This window comes from Sminthopsis crassicaudata, chromosome 3 (assembly GCF_048593235.1).
Source record: "Sminthopsis crassicaudata isolate SCR6 chromosome 3, ASM4859323v1, whole genome shotgun sequence".
NCBI lineage: Eukaryota > Metazoa > Chordata > Mammalia > Dasyuromorphia > Dasyuridae > Sminthopsis > Sminthopsis crassicaudata.
The window spans coordinates 381,216,637-381,243,682 of NC_133619.1; positions in this window are offsets into that span (position 1 = coordinate 381,216,637).

The following is a 27,046-nucleotide window of genomic DNA, read 5'->3' on the forward strand; positions in this document are numbered from 1 at the left end:
AACTCGAAATACAAAAATTAAAAGGAGAAATCAATAAAATTGAAAGTAAAAAAACTATTGAATTAATAAATAAAACCAAGAGTTGGTTTTATGAAAAAGCCAATAAAATAGATAAACCTTTGGTAAATTTGATCAAAAAAAAGAAAGAGGAAAATCAAATTGATAGTCTTACAAATGAAAAGGGGGATCTTTCCACCAATGAAGAGGAAATTAGAGAAATAATAAGGAGTTACTTTGCCCAACTTTATGCCAATAAATTTGATAACTTAAGTGAAATGGATGACTTTCTCCAAAAATATAGGCTCCCTAGATTAACAGAGGAGGAGATAAATTGCTTAAATAGTCCCATTTCAGAAAAAGAAATAGAACAAGCTATTAATCAACTCCCCAGGAAAAAATCCCCAGGGCCAGATGGATTCACATGTGAATTCTACCAAACATTTAAAGAACAATTAGCCCCAATGTTATATAAATTATTTGAAAAAATAGGGGATGAAGGAGTCCTACCAAACTCCTTTTATGACACAGACATGGTACTGATACCTAAACCTGGTAGATCGAAAACTGAGAAAGAAAATTATAGACCAATCTCCTTAATGAATATTGATGCTAAAATCTTAAATAAGATATTAGCAAAAAGACTTCAGAAAATCATCTCCAAGATAATACATTATGATCAAGTAGGATTTATTCCAGGAATGCAGGGCTGGTTTAATATTAGGAAAACTATTAATATAATTGACCATATTAATAATCAAATTAATAAGAACCATATGATCATCTCAATAGATGCAGAAAAAGCATTTGACAAAATCCAACATCCATTCCTACTAAAAACTCTTGAGAGTATAGGAATAAATGGATTATTCCTTAGAATAATCAGGAGTATATATTTAAGACCGTCAGTAAGCATAATATGCAATAGAAATAAACTGCAACCTTTCCCAGTAAGATCAGGAGTGAAACAAGGTTGCCCACTATCACCATTACTATTCAATATAGTACTAGAAACGCTAGCCTCGGCAATAAGAGCCGAGAAAGAGATTCAAGGAATTAGAGTAGGAAATGAGGAAATCAAACTATCACTTTTTGCAGATGACATGATGGTATACTTAGAGAACCCCAAAGACTCTGCTAAAAAGCTACTAGAAATAATTCAAAATTTCAGCAAAGTGGCAGGATACAAAATAAATCCACATAAATCCTCGGCATTTTTATATATCACTAACAAAATGCAACAGCAAGAGATACAAAGAGAAATTCCATTCCAAACAAATGTTGAGAGTATAAAATATTTGGGAATCCATCTACCAAAGAAAAGTCAGGAATTATATGAGAAAAATTACAAAACACTTGCCACAAAAATAAAATCAGATTTAAATAATTGGAAAGACATTCAGTGCTCTTGGATAGGCCGAGCGAATATAATAAAGATGACAATACTCCCCAAACTAATCTATTTATTTAGTGCTATACCAATCAGACTCCCAAGAAAATATTTTAATGACCTAGAAAAAATAACAACAAAATTCATATGGAAGAATAAAAGGTCAAGAATTGCAAGGGAACTAATGAAAAAAAACTCAGAGGAAGGTGGTCTAAGTGTACCTGATCTAAAGCTATATTATATAGCAGCAGTCACCAAAACCATTTGGTATTGGCTACAAAATAGACCGGTAGATCAGTGGAACAGATTAGATACAAAGGACAAAAAAGGGTACATCTATAGCAATCTAATCTTTGACAAACCCAAAGATTCCAACATTAGGGATAAAAATTCATTATTCGGAAAAAACTGTTGGGAAAACTGGAAATTAGTATGGCAGAAATTAGATATGGATCCACACTTAACACCATATACCAAGATAAGATCAAAATGGGTCCATGATTTAGGCATAAAGAGGGAGATAATAAATAGATTAGAGGAACAGAGGATAATCTACCTCTCAGACTTGTGGAGGAGGAAGGAATTTATGACCAGAGGAGAACTAGAGATCATTATTGATCACAAAATAGAAGATTTTGATTACATCAAACTGAAAAGTTTCTGTACAAATAATACTAATGCAAACAAGATTAGAAGGGAAATAACAAATTGGGAAAATATTTTTAAAAACAAAGGTTCTGACAAAGGTCTCATTTCCAAAATATATAGAGAACTGACCCAAATTTATAAGAAACCGAACCATTCTCCAATTGATAAATGGTCAAAGGATATGAACAGACAATTCTCAGAGGAAGAAATTGAAACTATATCCACTCACATGAAAGAGTGTTCCAAATCACTACTGATCAGAGAAATGCAAATTAAGACCACTCTGAGATACCACTACACACCTGTCAGATTGGCTAAGATGACAGGAACAAATAATGACAAATGTTGGAGGGGATGTGGGGAAACTGGGACACTAATACATTGCTGGTGGAGTTGTGAAAGAATCCAGCCATTCTGGAGAGCAATCTGGAATTATGCCCAAAAAGTTATCAAACTGTGCATACCCTTTGACCCAGCAGCGCTACTACTGGGATTATATCCCAAAGAAATACTAAAGAGCGGAAAGAGACATATATGTGCCAAAATGTTTGTGGCAGCTCTTTTGTTGTAGCTAGAAACTGGAGGATGAATGGATGTCCATCGGTTGGAGAATGGTTGGGTAAATTGTGGTATATGAAGGTTATGGAATATTATTGCTCGGTAAGAAATGACCAGCAGGAGGAATATAGAGAGGCCTGGAGAGACTTAAATCAACTGATGCTGAGTGAAATGAGCAGAACCAGAAGATCACTGTACACTTCAACAACAATGCTGTATGAGGATGTATTCTGATGGAAGTGAAATCTTCAACATAAAGAAGATCCAACTCACTTCCAGTTGATCAATGATGGACAGGGGTAGCTGCACCCAGAGAAGAAACACTGGGAGGGGAATGAAAATTGTTAGCACTAATATCTGTCTGCCCAGGTTACATGTACCTTCGGAATCTAATGTTTATTGTGCAACAAGAAAGTGATATTCGCACACATGTATTGTACCTAGACTATATTGTAACACATGTAAAATGTATGGTATTGCCTGTCGTCGGGGGGAGGGAATAGAGGGAGGGGGGGTAAATTGGAAAAATGAATACAAGGGATAATATTATAAAATATATATATATATATATATAATAAAAAAAAAAAAAATAAAAAAAAAAAAAAAAAAAAACAAAACCATCTAAACAATTAATAAAGCAAAAATAATCTTGCAAAAAAAAAAAAATACCCTCTGAAATCTGTAAATAGCTAATCTCTGGATGAATTTCAAAGTCTTAGAGATTATAAACCAGAAGTGGCTATCTCCAGAAGAGCAGAGATTCTAACCCCAGACAGATATGAAAAAAATAGTAGTGATAGTCACTTGAGAGAAGAACTTCGAGGTGTGTATTACATCTGGCATTTATACACTGAACCCAAAGGGAGCTGTATAAATACTCTATGAAGAAAGAAATTCCTGGTCCCATAAGACCAGCAGTTGCAAGTTACATTTGTCAGACATCTCTTATATATACCTTACTATCATGATACTCCAAATATAAGCCTAATATTCCCACATATCCTATGTATATTTGTGAGAACTACAGGTTTGTTGGGGAATGTTTTACAACTACTATTCTTAATATACCATTTGAGTAGATACTTTTAATAGTAATTCTTTGAGTTTATTAGCTGATAAAAATGTTGATTAATCAGTTGATTAAAAATGTAAAGACCTACAGGGTTACCCTCAGAACAGGAGGTAGTAGTTATCCCCCTTGCTTATACTATTGAAACATGAGAAAAACAATCTTACCCTGAGATTACTAAAATTTTTCTATTTGAGGTAAAATCTTCTGACATTGCACCTTGATATTGTTTTGAGTTTTGATATCAGTGTGAGTCTCTGAATTGTCATTGAGTTAATAACAGTCCACAGGAATATCATGGGCTGCCTAAAGGGAGAACAGTCTGAGAACTGGTATAGGTAGATGCCTATGCCTGGGAAAGTTGAGGAGATTACCCTGAATAGGCAAAAGTAGGATTCTCTTGATTCAGTTTCCCCATTATGATATTTCTTTTTTGAAGAGGAAATTTCTCACCTGGTTTATTCTGAGCTTGGCTATTATATCCTGTGAATAAAGTTAGTTTTAATGGAATGGTTAATTTTGAGAAAGCAACAAGATTAAAATGTGATCTCTAAGAACTAGGCTAGATAGATATAGATGGACAAAATTAAAAATAATTGGAAGTCAATTATACATAATAATGTTTCTAATGGAATTTGAGTATGCTTTAGTAATAAGTTCTCAAATTTTGATTAAAGATTTTATGTATGATTATGTATGATTTTTCTCATACCATTAAGAGACAGAAAGGCTAATTTCACAAATCAGGCCCTAACAGATCCTTTTTAAGATTTTTTTTCCTTCAGCTTGTTGATGTCATTATCCATCTTGGGAAGGAGACTCAAGTAAAGCTAAAACATATGGTATGTAAAAACTGATATTCTCTGAAGTTTTGGGTGAATGATGGGGTCCTAATTTAATATTCTTCTATTTTATAAGTTGTTCATATTTTCTCATGTCAATTTCAATCTATATTGCTTCCAAATTGTGTTTTCAGCGAAATTATATGTAGTTAATATGCAGGGACCCTTGCCTAAATTCTATGAATGTAAATTTTCCATAGCCTGGGGGGTGGTGGTTCACATATTCTTTTTGGCTCACTCCTTTTTTACCAAATGACCCAATAATATTCTAAAACTACTGCAGATTTTGGAGTTTGCTCTTGCAAACAACAAGAACTAGCTTCCTACAAAGTGTTATGAAAGTGGGAGAAAAGGAGAATATTCAAACACATTCAAAGCCCAGGAGAAGTAAAAGAAAAAAAGAAATAATCATTTACTTAAAAAAAGTCTCCAAATAAGGAGTAGAGGTTTCTTATTTTCTGGCCAATCCTTCATTTCTCCAGAGGGAATGTCTTTGATTAATTTTCTCTTGTAGCATTTACAAAAAGGTCAGCTTAATGCAAAAAACATTCCATGACCTTAATGACCATGAAAAAAATAAGTTTGGGGACTAAGATAGGTCAGATTTCTTCCCTGTGATTCACATGCTACCCAGAAACCTTTGGTTTCTTGAATTTTTTAATAAAAACCTCCCTATCTCTCAGCAGTTATTGTCAAGTACTACAATTTCCACAAACATATTATTCTGATATGAGGTTCTTGCAAAGAACAGACAGAGAGCAGCATGCTATTATTTGGTTTTAGATCAGATATTTTTAGATATGTTGACTTGTTGAAAGAAAGATTTTCAGGGGAGGGGGAATGAAAAATGGAAAATTGGTGATCTAATCAAGAAAAATGTTCAGAATGTTTCTCTTATTTCTTTTTAATGGTGGAATCATTAGCATAAAATCATAGAAATGTATAAATGTCAGTGCAAAATTGATCATTTATTTAATCACTTTTCCCTACTCTCATTGCACACTTATTCTACTGTTTGTAAACTCCATTAACAAACATTAAAAAAAACAGAGCACTGAAGGCAAGCAAGAAGAAATCCAATTATCTTTTGTTGCAAAGCACCATATGTTGCTTCCTTTAACATCAAAGAATAAAGGCAATGAAGAGCCTTTTGATTTCCAGCAAATCTTTAATAAAGCTAGCATAAATGAAAAAAGTTAAGCTGGCCAAAACACTGCAGAGGGGTCATTTATGACATAATTAATTATGCCCAAATATTTACTTCTCAATATAGGAGTCCTTAGGTGACATTATTTGTCATTTTTATATTCAACATAGTTTTCTATCCAGCTGGAAAAGCTTGAAGCTCTGGGGGCTGGGGATGGAGATAGAAGAAAGGGAAGAATTATATCTATACATTGTAAAGCAACCAGATGTATATTTTGACACTTTGAATGAAATATCAATGGAAATTTTAACTATATACACTCAATTTACGAACTTTATTTGAGAAATGAATGTCTTTTGTGTTTTGTTTTATGACTATCAATTGTTTTGTTGTTGTTGTTGTTGTTGTTGTTTTTGTAACAAAAAATGAAACCATTTCAATGAACTTACTTTTGTCTTTAAGAAAATATAACTCATATACACATCTTCAACTGGATGGCTAAGAATGGAAATTTTAACATTCAAATGTTAAGTGTGTCATAGCTACTGTCAGCCATCATCCTTTCTCTCTCCTCCCCTTCTTGGTTAAATTCCTTGAGAAATATATCTATACTCATTGCATCCACTTCCTTATCTCTCATTTAGTTCTAAACCTTCTCCAATCTTCTCTCCAACTTCATCAGTCAACTGAAGTTTTTCTCTCTAAAATTATAATGTCAAATGGCATTTTCCTAATTTCTCATCCTTCTTAAACATTCACTGGACTTTGAAGTTTTTGAACATCCTCTTCTCTTGGAAATTCTCTCAGTGTTTCCCCTACTTGTCTGGCTAATCTGTCTCAGTCTTTGCTAGAGCTTTATCTAGTTTATACCCATTAAGTGTGGCTCTCCTTCAAGTCTTTGTCATGGGTTATCTTTTTCCCTTCAATACTATTTTATCTAGTCATAGTCATATGTCTCAGACTCTAGTCTCACATCACCAACTGCTTTTAGGATATCTCAAAATGAATGTCCTGTAGGCATTTCAAACACATGTCTAAAATAGAGTATTATTTTTTTCCCAAATCATGTCCTTTCCCCAACTTTCCTTTTACTTTTGAGAATAATAACATCCCCTCCTTTCATTCAGGCTCTTAATGTTATCTTTGCCTTGTTTCCCCCACTTACTTCACATATCATAGACATTGCCATTTCTATCTTGACACCATTTCTTATATGTCTCCCTAATTCCATTCACAGCCACCACCCCAGTCACTTGTTACTTCATACCCATATTATTGCAATAACCTTCTGATTAGTTTTTGAACCTCAAGTTTTTCCCCAGTTCAATCTGTATTTCATTTGACTATCCAAGTGATTTTCAAAGAATACAGATATACCTCCACTACCCAACTTGGATAATTCCAATGGCTTCCTATTACTCCTAGGATCCATTGTAAAATAATCTATTTTTCTTTTAATCTATTTTAATCTTTTTAATCTATTTTCTCTTTCTCTTCATAATCCAACCAATTCCTACTTTTCCATTATTCTTATATTTTACTTCTAACTATTGATACAGAAATATTGATTTTGGTATTCCTCACACTGAACACAATCATTCCCTTGCTTGTGAGCCTTATCACTAGTTCTTTCTTTATCTAGAATACTTTTCGTCCTCATTTTGGTCTGATGGTTTTTATGACTTTCTTCAAGATTCAATTCAAATTCCACATCTGTGGAAGGCTCTTTCCGATGCCTTCTATTATTACTGCCTTTGCTTAGAGATTACCTTCTACCTGTTTACCTGAGCTTCATCAATTGAAAAATGGGGGAAGTAATAGCACCTGCCTCCTAGGGTTGATATATAATAGTATTTATAAAGTACCATATATTTGTAAAGTGTAATACTGACATATAGTAGGGGCTATAGAAACATCAATTATAGTTTATTATTTTTATTATCCACTCTGCATATATTTTGTTTACACAAAGTTGTTAACATGTGATCTCCATTAAAACCTGAACTCCTTGAAGGTAGGCTTAAGAGTTTGCCTTTTTTTTTTTGTATCCTCAGAACTTAGCATACTTCTGGAAAACGCTTAATAAATTCTTTTTTGCTGACTATTTCATGACAGTTTAACCTTTCAATGCCTATTAAATTTTTTCGGTATATTTTAAAATAAGATTTGGGTAAAGAATGTAGAACTACAAGATTGTTTTTTTCTCAAGTAACCTTGAACATCACACCTTTATTTTATGAAGATAAGTGCTATAATAAAAATATGATCCCTATGAGCAAATTCTCTCCAAAAATAATTTCTTCCCCTCACCAATGACCAAATTGAGACTAATATTCTGTCACTTAATATCCCTAGCTCTTAACATAGTGCCTAGCATATAGGGGCCTAGACTTGTTGGTTTATTGATATAGCATATTTTAATTAATTTAATTTTAATTAAGCCTATTTCCTTTGAAATTATATTTCAGATGAATACAAGTAAATATTATCATCATTATAACAAAACAAAACACTTAAATCAACACGGAGTTCCTCATATTAGACTTTCCAATCTTGAACACAATGTACTCTTGAAAAATGTGTGTTGAATTGAATCAAATAGAGATGAATGAAAGGAATATTACTCTAAGCAGATGCTTAATGCCAAGTGAAAACCAAATTATTGGTTGGTTAATTGTTCCCTTTTAATTTGATAGTTCTTGTATTGGTATGGACAGATAACATTCAAGTACACTTTATAGCCTACTAAATAATCTCATTGTACATAATTTTTTTCACAAATTCCATTTTTTAAAAATTTAAATATTTTACTCATCTAGATAGTACAGTAGAATGTTGGGTCTAGAGTCAAGAAGATCTGAGTTGAAATCTGACCTTAAACACTTAACTATATGATTCTAGGCAAATCACATAACTTTTGTTTACCTCAGTTACCTCCCCTGTAAAATGGGATATAGGTGAAGTTTCTCTTTCCTTGTTGCCTTAATTATGTCTTTTTTTTTTTTTTTTTTTTTTTTTTTTTTTTTTTTTTTTTGGTCTTCTAAAACTCTCTCCATGTTCACAAACATTCATTACCCTCATGCTGTTTCAACCATCCAAAATACTATGGTGCTTCATGTAGGTCACCTTTCCCACTCTCACCCTCCCCTCAACTTATTTTAAAAATGACCTTCTTCCTTTCTTTTCTTTCCTTTACACAATTCTTATTTCATCAGCAAGATTTTAACTACTAGATAAAAGAATGTATTAAGTTAATTAATTTCATTTTAAATAATTAATTCAAACAAATACTTAATTATTAATATAATTAATTAAAATAATTAATATTCACTAAATAAAATACCTTCCAGGAGTATTTTCATTTTAAACAAGAAAATGCTTGTTAATCCAAATGAATGTCTAATTGTGAAATTTCAGATAGCATAACAAAGTGAGCTAAAACATTTCAGGCCATGTGGTTGGCAGAAGAGAGATAATTTTGGTTAGGGATTGTTCCTAGAGGTTTTCTTTTAAAAAATCACACCCACAGGCAATCACCTATACATAAGGATGAAGCTTAATAATTTGCATATATCACCCATTTCAGAACCATAGTTTGATTATCCTCTCATATTCTGTTCTATTTATAAGTTTGACTTAAATCTCAGTAGTGTTTTCCTTCCATTTTTTTTCCTAAAATATATGAATGAGAAAGTAATGGGTCAAAACTCTAGTTATTTGCATCTACAACTTTAGATCCCCTATGTACACTTCCAAAAGATTTGTTTTAATTTTGTGCCAGAAGCAGTGATATGGCACAGTTGTAAGGATGAAATAAGCTAAATGTTATAAACATATAAAATAAGTTGTTATTAATGAAAAACATCAAAGTGGACTATAATATATTATAATCAAAGTATATTATAATTCTATTCAAGCTCAAAGATAGATCCTTAAAGGACGATATGAAGAAAACTATCTGGGACCTATAAGTGTGGAAACAATACTTTAAACAAAATGCTAGTCTTTGCTAGAGCTCCTTAAAAAACAGTTTGTTAGAGGACATTTAATTTTAATCATATTAATAATTTGTTTTCACATTTTATTCCTTTATAAATTTCTCCCTTATATCCCCACCATGTTCTTTCCATTGTAACACACACAAAAAAAAAAATTATTAAGGGGCAGCTAAATAGGGCAGTGGCTAGAATACCAGCCCTGGAGTCTGTAGGATTTAAGTTTAAATCTGGTCTTACACACTTAAGACTTACTAAAGCTTTGTAACACTGGACAAGTCACTTAATCCCAATTGCCTCTCAAAAAAAAAAAAAAAAAAAAAAAAAAAGAAAAGAAAAAGAAAAAAGTAAGAAAGAAAAATAATTAAACAAAAATAAACACTATATCATCACATCTGATAGTGTATACTGCATTCTGGATTTATAGTACCCTACTTTTCAGTTAAAAAGAGGGAGGTGCTTTCATTTCTTTGGAGCAAAAATTTATCATAATAATTATTCCATAGTCAACTTAATTTTTGTTGTTATTTACATGAGTAAAATAATTCTATGTGGTATTCTTTTCACTCTGCTTATTCATAAAAGGAGAGCACTAGAAAGCTTTTTATATAAAACCTAAAATACTATATAAATGCTAGCTATTATTATTACTAGTATTAGTATTACTATTGATGCTACAACTATTACTATTACTTAATTTTGAATTAGTAAATATATCTTCCTATCTTTCTTGAACTTTTTTGTATTATTCTTTTAAAAATCATAATCCATTGCATTTATATAATACAATTTGTTTAATCATTCCTTACTGATTGGATGCCCACTTTGTTTTCATAGTTTTGCTACCATAAAAATATGGTTCTGAATGTTTTGGTTTAGGTAGAGTTTTTGTATGTTTTCATTTATTCTGTCTTTGAACTTTATTGGGTCATATGCTAAATAGTGGGATCTGTGGGTCAAATGGGATGAATAGTTTAGTGATTTTTTCTTGCACAATTCTAAATATTTTCTGAAATAGTTGTGATCACATGGCTCTACTCATAGTACATTTATGTAATCTATCTGTTTTCCTTCACCTGATACTTTTATGTCTTTAAAATTCCTTAACATCAAGAGAAAATTCATTACTTAGTAAATGAATGACATCTTCTCAATAATTCAATACTTCTGACATAATTATTTTTTGAGACAGGAAAAATCTCTGTTAGTAAGCCATGCTATTCAGATTATCATTGATAGCATCTCTTCAATTTCCTCCAAAATTAATGTCAAAATCCTTAAATATTATTTGCGCTGACCATTCTGAGAATTCTTATCCCATTGATAATGAATTAGGAAATTAATAATAAGACTAGGGCTTCAACATGACCACCCTCTCTATGACATCATGTAGTATTGCTCTCAGAGAAAAAGCCGGAATAGATCATAACTACAAGGTAATCATGCTCATTAAAAGCCATTTTTTACTCACATTCAGCCTGAGACGTAATAAGCTCCGTTGAATAAGTGATTTCCATCTAGAAATTAAAAAGAAATTGAAACCATGAAGGCAATGGAAATGGATAAAGGGAAGTAAGCAAACGAAGGTTCTCTTTCAGACTACTACAAAATTATTGAAAATACTTCTTCACTTCTTCCTTTGCTCTCATTAAAAAAAAAAAATTGAATTTCTTTAATCAATAGTCTACTTAATTCTGCAAAAACTCCTAATGTTCATAGGTCTCCTGTCAGGAACTACTTAAGAAAGTAGTCATTCACTTAAATAATGACATTTCTATGCTAAACACAAGGTTTAAATTTGAAAGAGATAAAAATGTTTAAAAAAAGGAAAGAAAGAAATATTCATAAGATCTCACAGCTGGGAAAGATCTAAGAGATCATCTAAGGACAATTTATCCTTTAACTAGAATCCTCTATACAATATCCTTACCTAGCATTTTTCTGGCCTCCATTAGAATATTTTCAGATAAAGATATCACTATTCCTCTGAAAGTATAGTCTTTTTGGTACAGAAAATAAAAAAAATTAAAAATAGCAACAATAACAACAACAACATATCATATACTTGAAACCCATATTTACACTCAGCAACTTTTCTAGAGGGACCTATTTACCTCTGTTTTGGGAAAAAAACTAGTCATTTTCAAGGTTCATTTTACAAATTTCCAAAATTTTACAAATTGGAACCATTCTGGGTTGCAAACAGAACCAAAAAAACGTTGTTTTTTGTTTTGTTTTTGAGACATGAAATCTCATAGGATTGACATAGACCAAAATATTACTCTTTAGGGGGTTCCATAAATCACTGGACACATGACAGTCCAGTGTTGAGAAGATTTTCATTATATTTCATTATGATAGGGAATAATCAATAAGCCTGTGATTGAGGCAGCTAAGATTGAGGTTCAATGAATAAAATTTTGAATCTGAAATCAGGAAGACCCAAGTTCAAATAGGTAACCATTGGCAAATCATTAGGTTTCTCTAGGCTTCAGTTTCTGTGAGGGTCAAATACATTAATGTATATAAAATGCTTTACAAATTTTACAGGGCTATATGCATACTTGCTATTGTTTCATTAGTACAGGAAACTCCAGGGTGAAGAAATTCTATCATTAGATGTTAGAATATTAATTGCAGTCTACAATTTAAAGAATTGCTTGGATCATTGAGGGGTTAAGTGACTTGACCAGAGTCATTTAAGATGGATTTTAAGCCCAGGTCTTCCTAGCCCTGAAATCAGTTCACAATCTGCTACCAAACAAGAATCAAATATCTCTTTGCATATTTAGGCACCGTGTACCAGAACCAGTTAAAATGTAATTAGGGTATAGCAAAACAAATACAATATACAATACGTATACATATAGATAAAATCACATTTTAAAACTAAGGCAATATGCATTTGTAAGAATCCTTATGTGCAATTGATTAGTGGCCCCCAATTTGTATTTGAGTTTTACATTACTACTCTATGTTACAACCTGGCTTTTTATTATATTGATCCAAAATCTTCCTCTCTGAAAATTCTCTTTCCTGTTCATAGATTTTTCCTTTTGGTCTCTGAGGCAAAGCAGACAAATCTAATCTCTTGTCTTCATGACAGATCTTCAAAGATTTTCAACCAGCAAATATTCCCCCAAGTCTTCCGTTCTCTAGGCTAAATCTCACTAGTTAACTAATTTTCATGTTATGCTTTCCAGTCTTAACACCATCTTGCTCCCTTTCCTTCTTATACATTCTAATTTGTAAGTTTTTTTTTTTTTTTTTTTTTAATAAAATGTAATGTCCAGAACTATATACAATATTCCAAATGTGGTTTGGCTAGATAGTGTAAGACTATCATTTCCCTCATTGTGGATGGACAGATTCCAATAATGGCGATCTAAACCACATGAGTTTTATTTTTTTTTTTTGAAAGCAGTATAATATTTGAATCATGTTGACTTTTTACTCTAAACTGACCAGCTCTTAGTCATTTGAACTGTTTTCTATCTGTGAATCCCTAATCATGTGAAATGGATTTCTTTAACCCATGAACAAATTTATATTTATTCCCATTATTTTACATTTTATTACATGCAGTTCATTGTTATAGCCTGTCAAAATTTTTCTGGATCTTGAATATGATATACAGTGTGTTAAGTATTCCTCCCATCTTTTTTTTTTAACTGCAAATTTAATGCACATGCTATCTGTATCTTTATCCAACACACTGATAAAAATGTCAGACCTCACAGACCTAAGGCTAGAGCCTTGGGGCACTCCACTAGATACTTGTCTCCAGGTTGACAGAGGTCTATTAATAATTAATATTGAATCAGTTCCAAATTCATTCACAGACTTAGCTAGTTTCCTCCTTTTTCTAGGCATATCTTTACAAAGCATGTAGAATTTATTTAAAGTTCAAAATAGGAAGAAACATCCTTACCAACTATTACAAACATCCAAAAAGTAATCTTCCAATTAAAATAAGAATTGAAAGACCAATTATTACCAAGACCTTTCTGATTTAGATATCTTACTCAAGAGGCATATAAATCAAATCCTTGCTTACCTGTAATTCTCAATGAGAGTAGGAATTGCTTTTTCATAGTTAGTAGTTAAAGTGGAATTAATTATTCTTGTCAGAGTTTGCTGATTTACTATAAATAATGAATGACAATAAGGCTGGAGGTACCAAGTGCAAATTTATTCAAGAATGTATATATAGACAAATCCATGACCTAGACAATCTTGTTCCCCAGTGTGACTGCAAATATTGTTACTATTTTGGAAAAGAAAACATGAAACTGGAACTGGAAGAAAGTCTTTTAAATTGTCTAGTCCAGGTTCCTTGTTTTAAAGATCAGGAAATTCAGGTAGAAGAGATGATGACTTGTCAAAAATTACATAGATACTATACAAATGTAGGAAGAGAACTCAGATTCTCTGACTATAAATGGATTATTTTCACTATTTTATTATAAATTGATTAACACTCAGTATTTTGTACCAGAGACTAGGGTTTTTCTTACCTTGCTTTTTTTTTTCCCCCTTAAAACAAGTGTAAATTTTATTAGCTATAGTTTCTTTAAATGTTTGAGTAACATTAAAAATAAAAACCTAAAACTTTATATACATAGAAAAAAATTTTAATAGTAACAACTTAGAACAGCTAGATAGCAAAGTGCATAGTATGCTAGATCTGAAATTAGGAAGATCTATACTCATGAGTTCAAATCCAGCCTCAGATATATATTAGCTGGATGACTCCCGGCGAGTCACTGAACCCTATCTGGTTCAGTTCCTTATTTGTAAAATGATCTGGAGAAGAAACAAACAAACAAACAAAAAAATACTAATATATTTGCTGAGAAAACCCTGAACCCTATGAAGAATAGAAAACAACTGAGAAACTTTATTTTACAAAATGTGGATAAATCTCACTATTAGATTGGGAAATAGGGTTTAAGATACTGTGAGAGTGCTATAGCAAGTTGCAGCATCAATAACATACTTTTATGGACAGAAAATTTGTTGAATTTTACCTCAGAGGAAATGAGTTCAAATTCTAACATAGAATTAAGATTAGTAGGTATCTTAAAGGACATGTTTTCAGATGAGAAAATAGACAAATAAAAGTCAATTGACTTGCCCAAAGTAAGTATCTAAGATAAGATTCCAACTTGGATCTTTCTGTCTTTCTATCTCCATCCATTATGATGTCCATTTCTGCCACTTAGTGTTCAACTTTGGGCAAGAAATACTGCAACTACTACCATCACCACTATCACTACTCTTCATCTTCCTCCTCCTTTTTTTCCTTTTCCTCCTCCTCCTACTCCTCCTTCTTTTTCCCCTCCTCCTCCCCCTACCACCTACTATTACTATTAGTATTGATTGATGATGGTAATGACAGCAATGATGATAATTATAACTGGACTTTGTAAAGTATTGAAAGATATGCAAAGCACTTTATATCTTTTCTTATTTTATATTCACAGTAATCTATGAGATGGGTATTCTTATTATCATCACTGTCGAGTTGATTAACACTGAGGCTAAAAAAAAAATGTCTATGTGGCCCAACATCACACAGTCAGCAAACAACTAAGGCAGGATTTGAATTTAGGTCTCCTTGATTCAAGATTCCTTGATTTGTTGTTCTTTGTCCTTCCTTCTCCAAGAGGACCAATGATATCTTAACACAAGTGTGTCCCACTGTGGATGATCTGACCAATGTGAGGTCTCTCCCAGATCAGTTACAAATAACCCATTTGAACATTTAGAATGAAGATCTCTCCGGATGTGCACATTTCATGTCTCCTTTGTGCTACTGTAATTCTGTTTTGCTCATGCTCTGTTTTTCACACAGGCACTCCATGCAGGGTCGTCCTGTGCCAGGGCCTTCCATGTCTCACAATTGATGTAGAGTTTTTGAAACAGACCTTCTTGAGGATGTCCTTGTATCACTTGTTCTGACTTTGTCTTGTATGTTTTCAGTAAAATAGTCTCTTAGACAAATATACATTTGGCATTTGAACAAAGTGGCCAGTTCATTGGAGTTGTGCTCTCTGGAGAAGAAATTGAATGCTTGGCAATTTAGCTTAACAAAGAACTTCATTATCAGCTACCTTAATTTGTCAAATGATCTTTAGAATCTTCCTAAGACAATACAAATGGCAGTAATTCTATTTTTTTTTTTTGGTTTGTTTTTATATTTTATTATCCCCAGTTATATGTTAAACTTTTTTTTTACATTTCTTTTTAAATTTTTGAATTTCAGATTCTCCCTTTTCCTCCTTGTTCCCAGCTCCCCACAGAATAGAAAATCTCCATGTGAAGTTGTACAAAACATTTTCATAAAAGTTTTGCTTCAAAAGAAAACATAGATATCCTCTTCCTCCCCCACAAAAAACCCTCAAAAAAGTAAAAGAAAAAATAGATATTCTTCAGTCTATATTCAGACACAATCAGTTCTTTCTGTGGATATGGATAGCATTTTTCATCCTAAATCCTTTAAGGTAGATTTGATCATTGATAATAACAAAATTATTCATAGCTGATCATCCTACAACTTTGCTATTACTATATACACAGTGCATTTCACTTTGATTGAGCTGCAGGAGTACTTTCCAGATTTTTCTGATAGCATTCTGCTCATCTTTTCTTAGAGTACAATAATATTTTTTCATAATAACATACCATAATTTATTCAACCATTCCCCATTTGATGGAAAATTCCTTAATTTCTAATTCTCTGCCCTGAGAAAAGAGCTGCTATAAATAGTTTTATACATATAAGTTCTTTTCCTTTTTAAAAAAAATTAATTTTGGAATTCATACCTAATAATGAGATTGTTAGGTCAAAGGATATACATCATTTTATAACCCCTTGAACACTGATCGTGTCTTTTGATCATTTATCAGTTGGGGAATGGCTCTTTTTTATATATAATTTTGATTCAATTACCTACACATTTGAGAAATGAGCTCTTCATTAAAGTAACTTGCTTCAAAATTATTTTGCCAATTACCACTGTTCACTTCCCACCTTCCTGTTTATTTCATTCTATCTGTCCTTTCATTGTCTCTCCTAAAAAGTATTTTGCTTCAGACCAGTCCTTCCCTACTCTGCCTTCTGTTCTATCATCCTCCCCCTCCCATATCCCATTTCCTTTCTACTTTCCTATAGGGTAAGATAGATTTCCATACCCATATTGAGGTTGTATGTTATTTCCTCTTTGAGCCAATTATGATAAAAGTAAAGTTCACTCACTCCCCTTCTCTTTTCCATTGTAAAAAAATTTTTTTTGTATTTCCTTTTGCATTACTTTCATTTCTCTTTCCAATTTTTCTTCTATTTCTCTTATTGCTTTTCAAAATACCTTTTAAGCTCTTCCATTTGCTTGAAACCAATTCTTAGTTTTCTTGGGGGCTTTGTATACAGGAGCTTTGACTTTTTTGGTCTTCTGGGTGTATATTTGGATTTTCCTTATTACCACAATAACTTTCTATCGTCAGAATATTTTTCTGTGATTTGATCATTTCCCCAGTCTATTACTTGACTCTTGACTCTATTTTCTTGCCTCTTTTATGGAAGATAATTAACTTCATTTCACCTCTCCCTCTGCTCTTTCTCCTGGTACATTTCTTTATATCCCCTTGATTTTATTTTATTTTTTAGATATTATCTTTTCATATTTAACCCACACCTGTACTCTCTGTCTATATATACTCCTAACTGGCCATAATAATGTGGAAGTTGTCCTCTATTTCAATGATTTTCCATTCTTTCCCCCTGAGAGATTATACTCAGTTTTTGCTGGGTAATTCTTGGTTGTAATCCTAGCTCCACTATTCTCCTTTTAGGATCTCTTTCAGGAGATAACTGATAGATATTTTTCAATTTCTATTTTACTTTCTGATTCTAGCATATCAGGATAGATTTCCTTGATAATTTCTTGAAAGATTATATGCAGGCTTTTTTTTTTATCATGACTTTCAGGTATACCAATAATTTTTAAATTATCTCTCTGGATCTATTTTCCAGGTCATTTGTTTTTTCAATGAGATATTTCACATTTTTTTATTTTTTTGGTTTTTCTTTATTGTATCTTGATTCTTTTAAAGTTATTACTTTCCATTGGCTCAATTCTACTTTTTAAGAAACTATTTTCCTTATGAGCTTTTGTACCTCCTTTTCCATGTGACCAATTTGGCTTTTTAAAACATTTTTCTCCTCATGAATTTTTTTTTTTTGTATTTCCTTTTGCATTACTTTCATTTCTCTTTCCAATTTTTCTTCTACTTCTCTTATTGCTTTTCAAAATACCTTTTAAGCTCTTCCATTTGCTTGAAACCAATTCTTAGTTTTCTTGGGGGCTTTGTATACAGGAGCTTTGACTTTTTTGGTCTTCTGGGTATATATTTGGATTTTCCTTATTACCACAGTAACTTTCTATCGTCAGAATATTTTTCTGTGATTTGATCATTTCCCCAGTCTATTACTTGACCAGGTGGAAGGGGCGCTGTTCCAAGCTGTAGAAGCTTAGTGCAGCTGTTTTCAGAGATCCTTTTAGGGATCTTCTGGGACCTGTGAGCCAGAAATGCAACCCAGATCTGAGTATGGGTAAAGCAATAGAGTTCTGCCTCTGTACCAGTAAAGAGGCTATCTAGTCTCCCCCCACAGTGTAAGCTGAGATCTTCTGGAAGCTTCAGCTGTCACTGTGGCTGGGTTGCTGAGCAGTTTCCTCTGCTGCTGATTCAGTGGTTCCCAAAGTCTGATCCTGGGCTGGGGCTCCCCTCACACTCTAGTGCACCTTTTCTATGGAGTTGTCCTTGGCCTCTGAGAGCATAGATGTCTGGAGATCGCTGCCAGTGCAACAGAGTCAGAGGCTCCACAGCCTCTCCTGTTGCTAGCAAATCATTTCAGTACAGGTTTTGGTGAGTTCTGTCACTCTAAGAGTCATTATTCAAAAGTACTTGGAAGGGCATGGGAAAAGCCTGGGCAAGTCCCTACCTTCATTCTGTCATCTTGGCTCTGCTTCCAACAATTCCATTTTCAATCATGGTCCTGGTAAACCATCCAACTTTCACAGGCCTACAACAATAAGATTAGCACAAAGTCTCTGTGTGTTCCAACAGGTGCTGAGAATTTAGTGCTCTATCCTTCATACCAACTAACTGATTTTACTGTTTCTTAGTTTCTTCATCTGTAAAATAAATGGATTACACTAGATGGCTTCTCAGATACTTTCTTGCTCCTAATGTATGCTCCTGTGAAGTAATATATCAAGAAAGCTGGGGGCAGAGAATGGAAAGAAAGCACTATGAACCCACTAGACTGCCACTAATCATCATCATCATCATCATTATTTTCATCATTGCAAACATTTACATGCTGCCCAATAGGGGTTAGGTCCTGAGGTTTACAATATTATCATATTTGATTTTTACAATAACCCCTAGAAGGTAGATGCTATTATTATTGCTCTTTTACTAATGAAGAAACTCAAACAAACACAGGTTAGATGACTTTCACAGGGTCAGACAGATAGTAATGCTTTAGGTCAAATTTGAACTAAGGTTATCCTGAATGTAGGTCCAATGATATATCCACTATGGCCACATAGCTATCCCTAGCAAAAGCTGAATTTGGCCAGCTTTTACATTGTCCAGAGGCTTAATAATTTTTCAGAAAGAAATGAGCAAAATTCATTCCAAACATTACAAAAGCAGCATAGGAGACAATGATTGGGATACCCTCTGAACCTTGGAAATCTCCCACACCTGAAATAACTTTCCAACATAGATAACTAATAGAAACAATCTAGCTACCAGAAAATTCAATCTCATCAGAAATTCTAGCCAGTTCTCCATGTTGTATTACTGTGTTGATTGTGTAATGTCTTGGCTATTTTGCTTTGGTTTTATTTTGTTTTGTTTTGTTTTTTTACCCATTTCATGTCCATTTCTAGTACTGATATCTAGCAACATAAGTGTTATTTTGACTCTTGCCAATCATCCCCTCCAAAAACAAAAGAAAGGAAGGAAGGGACGGAGGAAGGGAAGCAAAAAAGGAAGAAAAAGAATCAGTAGAATGTATAGTAATTGTGATTTAGGTAAATTATGTTCCAAGGACAGTTTAAAAGACTGTTGGAAAAATAACAATACTGATATTAACAATTGAAATGGGAATAAGAGATGGGATCTCATCCTGAATTCTTCTAGAATCAAATTCATAGCTGTAGATTGGCTCTAGATGCCATCAGTGTGAGGGAAAACACTTCCCAGGCCAGCTTGAATGAATCACCAAGGAGCAAATCAGAGACTTTCATCTTTCTCCAGAGGGATTTTGCATGTGTTGATTCTGAAGTCACCCCCTTAGTGGGCCCTAATGCTTTATGTTATTCTAATTTTAAAGGAAAGCTTTGGGTACAGGTGACTTGCATGCTGAGATTCTGATGGATTTAAGATTTTAGTATTCAGATAATTATGGAAATCATATAGAGTTTGGAGAATTGGAACTTTTATTGTTGTACACCATGAAAGTCTAATGAGACAACACTTTTCAAATTAACATTATATTGAGATTAGTTTTTGCTTGCCCAGCTACTGTTCCTGTGTGAAAATGTCATATAGTTTATAATATGCAATTAAAATATGGTGATATGGCGAACTATATAGCTCCCAACACTTTTCTTTATATTTTAATCTTTCTTTCAATCTCCTCTTGTAAAATGGACCTTCATCTCCTTATTAAATATTTTTGGGGGACGATACCATGTGTAAGTCAGTACTAAATATATTATTCAACTTATTAAAATAGTAAATGAGAAGAAAAAAGTGAAACTCTTAAAACAGAAGCTTGTGATTTTGCTTTCTAAAGGTACTTGCAAAAATAGAAATTAAAACTAGTTTTCAATGGAAAGAAATGGAAAACAAATGGTGATATGAATTAAACATAAATATCTAAGATCATTAATGATGGCATATCTTACATTCCATTTAGTTTACTTGGTAGCTATAGCATATACATCATGTAGAATCAGAAACTAGATTAGAATGATTTAAAATTTAAATGCATAATTTTTCCAACAACCCATATATTTTCTTTAGAAGAAATATGGTATAAAGAGGGGAGAATTCTCCTTCCAAGCTATCCATATCAAGGAATTTAGCCTCTGAAACACAGGATAGACAGCTCATATTACACACACACACACACACACACACACACACACACACACACACACACACACACACATCCACAACTTTATATATATAAATTTATAGTGAGACAGAATTAGAAAAAGAAAGAGACAGAGACAGAAAGACAGACAGAAAGAGACAAAGACAGACATGGAGAAAGAGAGAAGAGAAAAAGAGACAAATAGAGAGAGACACACACAGAGACAGAGAAACAGAGAGAGAGGGAAGGAGAGAGAGATTACTATTTACATATTGGTAAATAAGTTTTAGTCTAGAGTAGAGTTGTGTGTGTGTGTGTGTGTGTGTGTGTGTGTGTGTGTGTGTGTGTGTGAGAGAGAGAGAGAGAGAGAGAGAGAGAGAGAGAGAGAGAGAGAGAGAGAGAGAGAGAGAGAGAGAGAGAGAGAGGGAGGGAGGGAGGGAGAAAGAGAGAGAGGGAGGGAGGGAGAAAGAGAGAGAAAGAGAGGCAGAGACAGACAGACCGACAGAGAGAGAGAGGCAGACAGAGAGAGAGAGACAGAGACAGAGAGAGACAGAGCGATACATGGACACTATGAAAGTCTGGGCAAGTCTATGAAATTCTTCTCAGAATGTTTTTAAATAATTGAAGGGAAAAAAAAAAAACTGAATTTCAATTAAAAGCTAGTGAAGGTAAATATATATGCTTTTCCCATCCAAGTTCATGTTTCCCCTGAAATCTGCTCATGAACTCCTTGGTTCCCAGGTTAAGAATACCTGGTCTAATATTGCTGTCCTGGGTTTGAGCTCTAATCATTTCTCCACTCCATTTCTGGCTATAAGATTCGGGAAGTAAGGAGCATCTGTTTCACTCTTTTTTTTTCTTTTTTTCTTTTTTTTTTTTTTTTTTAATTCTAAAAGGAGTTTAATTTACACAGGATGAAGAGCTATTAACAGGATCACTGATGGCTAATAAGGTCATTTAATCTAACCCTTTCATTTTATAGTGTAGCACAGTAGATAGAAATTGAATTTTGCCTCCAGTGAATAGCTTTGTGACTCTGGGAGAGTCATCTGACCTCTCTCAGTGTCCTCAATTGTAAAATAGGGACAGTTGTAGGATTACTGTGAGAACCAAATAAAATAATCCATGCAAAATACTTTGTAAAAGGGTTAAATAAATAGAGGTGGGACCCAAGAAGTTTAAAGTGATTTCCTCAACAACACACAGATAGTTTTTTTTAGTCTTTCTACTTCTTCCTCATTCTTAAATTTTTATAGCTTCTCATGAATTTCTCATAGAGTTTATTTACCATTCTAGGACATGAGATTCAGTTCCTCTTTTACTATTACAAATATTATCTCATTTAATCCTCAAAACAACCCTAGGAAGTAGATGCTATTATTATTATTATTATTCCCATTTTACAGGTGAGGAAATTGAGACTGACAAAATGTGTTATTGGAAAATGAAGTAGGTCAGTCATGAAATGAGAGAAATAACAGATGGAAAGCCTGAGCATATCATAAGAATGTTAAAAGAGCTGGAGAAAGAGTTCTAGCATTTTGGATTCATTTCCTCTAAAAGAGCTACGGGAAAATGTAAACAAGAATCACACAGTGAGGAAATATAAATGGCTTGTAATGTACTTCATTAATAAGAATCCCTTAATCCATGAAATCATAGATCCATTAATAAAAGCTAACAAATTAGAATGTAAAATCCTTAAAAGTAAGGGTTATTTCATTCCTTGTAAATTATCCCCAGGCACATGGTGGGTGCTTAATAATTGCTTGCTGATTGAGTGATTGATTAACATGTTGGATCTAAATTAAAGTAACAAAATTTTCACTTTATAATGTGATTATAATAAGTTTTAATTTTAGGTGTAATTAAAAAATATAACATGTAGGAAGCATACAAGATTAAAAGTTGACACCTACATTTGAATACAGTCTTAACTGTTCCATGACTTTTTTTTTTTTTGCATCTATAAAATGAGAAGTTTAGAACAATTGCATAATAGCTTCCAGATAAAAAATTCTGCCATTGTCCAGTGCATTTAAAAGTCGATAATTATGTTTGTAGACAGGTTAAAACTATAGTACACCTCAGAAGTCTCTGAAATGTGTACTTGACATGTAATCCATGATCATTTAAATGCATATAACCAAGAGTGCTAAATCTTAGAATTCAATTAATCTCCAAGTCATTATTCCCAACTAAGGGACAAAGAATAAATAAAGAGATTTTCCCTGACAGGGGCATGATGAGGGGTGAGTTTGGAGAAGGGGAAACTAAGGGATACAGAGAAAGAGAAAGAGGCAGAGCAGAAAGAAGAATGATCAAGTTATTCACATATTCTTTCACTTAATAGAAAATACCTTAATGGAAAAATTTTTTTAAAAAATCAAGAAATTTAACATGACTTTTCTTACAAACTGGATACTAAAATGAACTAACACAATGTGTTTTCAGTGATATCCAAGTTTCTGGAGACAATTTATATGAATATTTATTTATGTTATTATATTTACTATAGAAAGTATATTGTGTGTGTGTGTGTGTATATATATATATATATATATACACACACACACACACACATATGTGTATGTTGTTTATTTCTGTTAGAATATGAGCTCCTTTAGAGCAGGGACTATGTTTGCTTTTCTTTGCATCTCTGGTATTTAGCAAAGTTCCTGGTGTAGAATAAGCATTTAACAAATGCTTGTTAACCTACTACTTTTCCCCCCAATGAAGTTAAGCCAATTAGCCATAGATAAATCAATATTCCATTGTTCAAAATCAGCAGTCATCCTTTTAAAAGAATTTTTTGTTCTGTTTTTGAACTGGACACACTTGTGATTTCATTGATATGGGGAACACTTAGAGCCAAGTTGACATCAGTTTTGCATTTTAAAGAGTGACCTAGGGCTGAGAAATGAAGTGACCTTCCAAGGATTACAAAGGCAGTATATTTTTTGAGGCAAGACTTGAAGCTAGGATTTTCTGACTCCAAAGCTACTCTCTACCTAGTACCATTGACTGTCATTCTTCAGAATTTTTGTGGAATGTGCTGTATCTGACACATAACCAACTAGAAAAAGTTTTGTGTATCAAAGAAAACATATAATTGATAGAATTTTAAAAATAAGACTGTGTTATCTTTTCAGATAGGTCATCATGACAGAAGATAAAAGGAAATAAAAGACAGGAAAGGGCCTTAGGCAAAACTATTCTAATTAATTTTATCTCTATCTTACTTGTCATAAGTAAGCCATTTTTCAACTCTATTCTATTAAAAAAAGAGTCTTATCTCAAATTATTTTAGATTATTTCTTTATATGGCCTGTTTTAATAGCTTGGTATTTATCAAGATGAATAAAATTATATACATAGGTACATATAATATTATATATTATATACACATGTATACATATAGACATATATGTATATACATATATATATATATATGCATGTGGGAAATATGTGCACAAAAATGTGGATTTATGGGCTATATTTAATCTCCTACATTTTATCTATATCATTGAATACTTACAGATTTGCTCACTAATGATTATGATAATAACTGTCATATATATTTAATCCTTGTATCAGAAGAAGCTCCTTGGTATAGTTTTGTAAATCTTTCATTTATGTAGCTTTTACAAATATTATATCATTTGACCTTTACAATAATTCTGTGAGGTAAATCCTATTATTATCATCTCCATTTTACATTTAAGGAACCTGAGGCAAACAGAGGTTAAGTGATTTCCTTTGGATTGCACAGCTAATTAGTATTTGAAGGGCTAGGGAATTTGGATGCTGAGTTTCATAAATGTAAGCAAATGAGCAATCTAAAATGTCAAGGAAGACTAGAGACAATCAGTTGGTATCATAAAATAAGTACAATAAAATGCTGGGAAAGTGATACCAGAGACTTCAGATATGGAAAGGCAAAAGAAAGGAATCTATATCTGGCCCCAGGGTATTCAGAGGAATACTAAACCAACTAATAGCTACAGGTGAATTTTTAAAAGATATAACCTATCTTACTATCTCTCCATACAAATCTTCTTTAATAAGAAAATCAAAGTATAGTACTTAAGCTGGAAAAGACCTTTAAAAGGATAGAATCAAAATGGCAGAGAGGAAGCATTTTAGCTTAATTTTCACAGCACACCTCCTCTATAGTGACCTAGAAAACACACCAGACCAAATTCTGATCAGGAAAGCCAAGACAAAAAAACTCAGACATTTTCCAAGGAAATTTAAACATATACTCATAGAGATCTGAAGACACTAAAGACAAATAATGTCCAGGAGCTAGAGACCATGAGAGAAGACAGTAACACACACACACACACACACACAAAATCCTAGGCATGTCTAACTTAGTATTGAATGCAGGAAAAGGTATACCTTCTGTAACCTTTTCCTGGTTATACATTTATATAGATACATACATACATACATACACACATACATATATATGTGTGTATGTATGCATGTATGTATATAGCCATAGATATAACCTGCTCCACATTATAGATGTAAGGCAAATAGCAGTCATGAACAAACATGGGCCCTAGTTATATAGTTAGCAAGAAACAAGTTCCATAAGCACAGTGGTAAGGTTATATTCCTTAACCCAGCACAAAAACTTTCAGTGAAATAACCAAGGCAGGAGCCCCAGACCAAAATGGAATGAGCAGTTCAGTAACTCCAAAATTGGAAAGCTTCCTAGTCAGCTAATAAGTGATTGAGTACAGAAACAGTCGATTGAAACACAACCATGCACAAGACAACTTTGCTAAATACCAGAGATGCAAAGAAAAACAAACATATGGTCCCTGATCTAAAGGAGCTCATATCTAACAGAAATAAACAACATACAAATATATATATATATATATATATATATATATATATATATATATATATATATATATATATATATATATATATATATATATATATATATATATATATATATATATATATATATATATATATATACTTTCTATAGTAAATATAATAAAATAAATAAATATTCATATAAAATGTCTCCAGAAACTTGGTTCAGAAACTTGCAAAGCTCAGACAAAATGATGGATTAGGTCAGAAAATGCCAAGCTCTCCAAATTTTCCCCACAAACAAAAAAATTGTGCCTCAGGTTGGAAATAGACCAATGAAAAACAAACAAAACTAGGGCAGAACAGGTTTCTTCCTGGTATAACATCAGAAGACCAGAAGAAAGAAGCCAGAAAAGAGGCTTAACCAAGAGTGCGTTGTAAAAACCTTTAGGCAAATTCTTCAGAAATAACAAGGGAAAGCCCTGGGGCTACCTGGATTTGGAGATCACCTGAGCCAGAATCGCAGGATCTTTCATCTCTCCTGGAAAGCATGGGGAGTCAGAAGTCTAAGCCTAGGAAGACTCTTCTGAAAGAGGGAATCTCTCCAGACAGAGATGTGGTCCAGCTGTGAGATGTGGCCCTGTGTGAAGCGTGAGAAAATAGCAGCATACCTGGTAGCTGCAGAAGTACTGGGGCAGGGAAATTGCTTGGCTGCAGTACTTACAGGATAGTAGAGTTCTTGGTTTGGGGTTCCAGGTCAGAAGGGAGAACTGAAATGAAGCCAGAGGAATCATCCTCCCTGTCCCATCCCACCCCCATTTCCCATAATTAGAGGTCCTTATGATGAGTATTTAATGATGAGTAGTAAATGATGAGTAAATTGTGGTTTAAACAGAGATGGTTCTGTTCTTTTTCCTCTCTCTCCTTCCTTCCCCAAAGTAACCAATGGCGGGTTCGGCAGCAAAGGAATTTGATACTTAATGCTGTATGGAAACATAGTCTTTATTGATTAGAATGGAAACACCGGAGAGATGGTGGGCAAAATGGCTGCATGGTACAAGGCCATTTGCAAAGAGAAGATTCCCATATGCAGTGATGTAGGGAGGTTCCTGAGAGTGATGTAAATTAAGATAAGGACTCTCTTGTTATCTTTTGGGGACAGACAGAAGTCTCTTCCCAAAAAGGAATTTCCTGATGCCATTTGGTCTATCTGAGCAGATTAGAATGGGGGCTGTAAAACCCTGGCCATCTCAGATAGCCCAAACTAGTTTGACCACATCTTGTATCAAAGGTCCAAGTCCCAAAAGAAGTTGGAGATGAAACAAAGAATACCAAAGGGGCTACCGCCCTCAACACTTATACTAAGTTCTCACTGAAAAAAAAAA